We start from the raw sequence: 4,524 nt of genomic DNA, 5'->3' as shown, positions 1-4,524 counted from the left end.
AGTAAACCTCCTGCATCGTGCGTCGCCCACCTATATCAATGAAGCATGCCGTTGATCCGAAACATCTCACCCGGAGATTAGCTATGTCCCTCAGACCTGTTCGCGGCTGCAACTCCATTGGATTTATTTGCAGGCTTGAAAGAATCGTGGGTCCGGCAACGCAGATCTGTGCTCCTGTATCTGCTACGACGAGTGTCGATACTGAATTCCCGTTCCTATGGGAAACACAAGCCTTGATTGTAGGGTGGGGGGAGAGGTGTGTGTCTGCAACAATCACTAAACTCGAGGCAAGCAGCACTTTCTTCGTACTTCTGCAGCATTTCTGAAAGTGCCCTACCTTTTGGCACCCGTGCCACATCATACCTTTTGCTGGACAGGACGCTCGACCAAACGTATGGCGCCCCCCCACAATTTCCACAACGCTTTGCATTGAAGTTGCCGTGCAACACCGCGATGTCTGGCTCTACGTCATCACTGCCTGTGACGTCATCACTGCCTGTGACGTCATCACTGGAGGCGCCAGCAGACTCCCTCTCACCGATAGCGACGCGCGGGACACTTTCAACGTCTTGGCGTGCAGCTTCGAAAGTGCAACACAGTGCCTGAAGAGCATCTACACTTTTAAATGTATCACATGCCTGTAAAACGTGCCTTTTTAATACAGGGTCACTGAGGCCTACCATTATTTTCCGCAACAGCATGTATTCTATCAAGCACTCCCCGCATTTAGGACACTTAAAATCACAGTCGGTGGCCTTCTGAGCACACCTCGAAAAATAGTCGCTCATTGACTCCTCGTGCTCTTGTGCGAGAGCAAAGAATTCAGACCACTGCACTGCCTGATTCGACGACCGCAACACAATATTCCCGATGGCATCCAGAGCCGCATCTGGGGCGAGGGCATTCCATTTGGCATCTGAATACCGAGCGTCCAGCGCACGTTGCAACGCCAGCACACAGTTGAGCCTAATGTGCAGGACAACATCCTGCGGCGGGAACTTGTTAAGGTGGATCCAACACGTCATCGAACGTCTCCAAGATCTGGACGCTGAAAAGGACATTACCGCATCGCACTTCTCAGGGGCAACAGAGACAAAAACTTTACTGGCACGTGCTCCGGAACCAGGAAGGGCATCCTGAAGGGAATGGATGGAGCGTTGCTGGTCTGCAATTAACGTCTGTGCTTACATCACGGCCTGTGACAAGGCCCTTGGCATCGCAGGTAAGGCATGCCTTGGCGTGGCCTGGGGTGGTCGACGTATCTGGGGCATGGCTTGGTTCCGATCCCACTCACTGCGCCTTGTTAGGTTTGCAATGAGACAACGTCCTGGTGACCACACTTTATTGCAAGATACTCAAGAGCCAACTAACTCGCACCAGCGTATGCAGGTGCATGCTCGGCAGCGCATGGCCGAAAAGCATATCGCACAGGTTGGAAAAAGCAAATCAGATACTGGCTAGGTTAAGTGAAATTTGGAAATCAAATCGCCTGAAATTACATATAAAACTCAGGCTATATATGTTTAGTGAGATCGCTGTTACTGTATGGACAGGAGTCATAGTACGATAATGAAACAATATCCAACAGATTTAGTAGATTTGAGAACAAAGCCCTCAGAAGAATATTTGGAGTTAAATGGCAGGACAGGATTAGAAATGAAACTATAAAAGAGATTACTCAAGTGCCATATGTGGTTGAGATCATGGTGAGGGGTAGATGGAGATGGTTTGGGCATGCTCTTTGCACTCTCCAAGAGAAATCAGTTTACCAAACTTTCAACTGGGCTCCATAAACACTAGAAGAGTTGGAAAATCCACACCTACGTGGCTGAGGACTATGAAGTGTGAAGTAGATGATGATTTAAAAGCTCAAGATAGAGATGACTGGCAAAATCTAACAGAGGCCTTTTTCGTCCATAGGCATAGGAGGGGATGATGATGATGGTGATGATAATTACTGCTATCTTATAAGCAACTTATTTTCATCTCTCAGTACCAACTCAGGTCTGATCTATTTTAGGATATGTTTTGTCCAATGCACTAGCCCTTTACTAAATACACTTTTAACTGATTCATTTTTTATGACAAAAAGTTAGTATTATTCTGTTGTATGTCCCCTTAGAGTTGCAAGATTGCTCTGTATTGTGAATAAAAAAAAAGCCTAAACAGACTTCCTACAAGAATTTAATGCCCCGACTGAAAGTCCCGATATGGCTCCTCAACGTGCGTAGCATTCACAACCTGATGCTCACCTGACCAGGAGATGAACGAAGAGGAAGCCCTTTGACTTGGAATTCTGCCCATTCACTTGCAAGATGTTTTACAGTAATGATGTCCACATTCAATTGTCATGTTAAAGTTTGGCTGACCGCAAGGCATTTGTTCCTTGCACCACATCCCAAAGAGAACAAACGAGTCCCGGTTTCATGACGGCAACGAGAGGAGATACGAACCTGGAACCTAAACCAGACCCCGATCAGCCAAGAAGCAAGGGATATAGTGAATAGTAGGCCAGCCAGCTGGAAGGTGCTACAGCTAATTTACAACAACTATTATCTGAAGGTCTTTTTATTTTCTTAAGTGTGTGCAAATTCCCACTTTCAAAGTTAGATTTTACTTACATTATTTAGGTATTGCTGGCTATACATCATTCAAGCTGAGTGAATGGAATTATTTGTACTAATCTTTGGATATATTTTTCTTTAGAGATTGTTTCAGTCTTAAGTCACAGGCCTATGTGTTTGGCCTTATTTCAATTATGTAGCATTGCAATACATCTCGAGTCTTAGAATAGGAATAGCCTCTTTTATCTTACTGAGTATTGTGCATTTCTTTGAATTTGTTTTAATTGCGTTTGACTCTATTTGCTCATCTAAATCTTTCCGATTTAGTGCTGTAATTTTGCACAATAAAGATATTATGTTAGGTCATACCTGGTCGTATCTCTACTCTTTTTTTTTTTTTTTTTTTTTTTTTTTTTTGAATAATTAAGTGTTAAACAACTACAAATTAATTCATTTCCTTGGGATAGTTCCCAGTAAATGAAATTTTTATTATGCCAGAGATATTGAAGAGAGTAGACTTAAGTCAAACTATGAGTAACATAGTTAAGTTATAGTAGCGAGTGTACTTTTTATTTTTGTGTTTTGAAGGTGAAGATCATTATTTTAACTTGTATACATCACTGCTCCCATCCCTCACTTTCAGTGAAATTGTTTTTAAAGTAAAATTCCTGTCCAGCATCTCACTAGTCACTAGGACAGATCCAAAAAAGAGCTTTAGTAATGGCAATTCTAAAGTGGAGCCCTACAGGCAAAAATAGGAGAATACCTAATGCCATATAAGGTAGCAATGCAACAGAATATTTTATTAATGAACACTGTTCCTTGATCGAAAATAATTTCTTGAGCGGGAACCAAACGTTTCAACAAAGGATCTAAGTGCTATGGCTACTTTTGAAGCACACTTATCTAGTTCAAGCATCATCTAAAAACAAAATGTATTTGTGCCCTTCATGTGAACTGAGTGAGGAGCCTATTAAATCATTGTGTACTCTGCTCAACTTTCACTGATTAGTGGCCATACACGTGCAGATGGCCTATTTAATCTATGGGATCTGTATGAATTATAAAGATGACATCTTTGAATGAATCTCTTTATGTCTTGGACCATCCATATCCAATAAAGGGAATCAGATGCTCTACTAATTGTGTTTGCTATTCCTACATGACTTGAAACTGGTGATGAGTGTGATAACATCTTCGCTTTAGATGATTGATGTAAAGGAAGTCAGTAGATCCGTATGATAGATTAGTGTTATGTAATTTGTACTGTAATACTATATACACTACAGGTATTAAGAGTAATGTTACACAGTATTGCATTGATAGAATATGTTTTTACATAGCTTATAAGCGTAATAGCATATGTTATGAAGGATTCAATCATTAATTAATTGTCCCAAAGTTAGGGTGTGATTCTTCTTACATTTATATTGCAGTAAGATCCAATCTTTTTGAGAGCAATGCTCATTTTTCATTTTTGTATTGTTGTGTACGAGTTTGGTTTACGTATTCTCACTCGAAATTCGAAAGTTGTTAGAGAAGACAGAGATGTAGACCTGACAGAAATTAAACATATTTCAATGAGAAGTCTCTGATTATATTCCATCTAAGTAGAAGACAAGTTGGCGAAGATGCTGGGATAGGATTCATTCTCAATAACAATATGTTATTATTCCAGGTGAGTGAGCTAATTTCAAGTAAGTGTGATATAGGCCAAACATTACAACTAGCTCATTTCTTTTGAGATTATTCGCACAGAGAATCTCATCTAAAATTACAAATCTGTTTGGTGGGATTGTAATTCCGGAGGTGAGTTCATCTGTTTATTCCCTAATGTGTGCTTTTACTTTACTGTATAATGGATTGCTATTATGTGCTTTAATTAACTTAGAAACCTTCCATTTTATGTAATCATCCTTAACGTCATATACTGTAGAGGCAGAGTCACTTGCATTCTCGA

The 4,524-nt window shown here is 40.9% G+C and overlaps 1 pseudogene; it reads right to left on the bottom strand.

Moving 5' to 3' along the window:
• Positions 1–215: 215 nt before the first annotated feature.
• On the bottom strand, positions 216–1,271 carry LOC137641032 (uncharacterized; annotated as a pseudogene).
• Between the last annotated feature and the right edge of the window lie 3,253 nt (positions 1,272–4,524).

The sequence above is a fragment of the Palaemon carinicauda genome, chromosome 5, assembly GCF_036898095.1.
Source record: "Palaemon carinicauda isolate YSFRI2023 chromosome 5, ASM3689809v2, whole genome shotgun sequence".
Classification (NCBI taxonomy): domain Eukaryota; kingdom Metazoa; phylum Arthropoda; class Malacostraca; order Decapoda; family Palaemonidae; genus Palaemon; species Palaemon carinicauda.
This window is presented reverse-complemented; position numbering and strand designations above follow the sequence as displayed.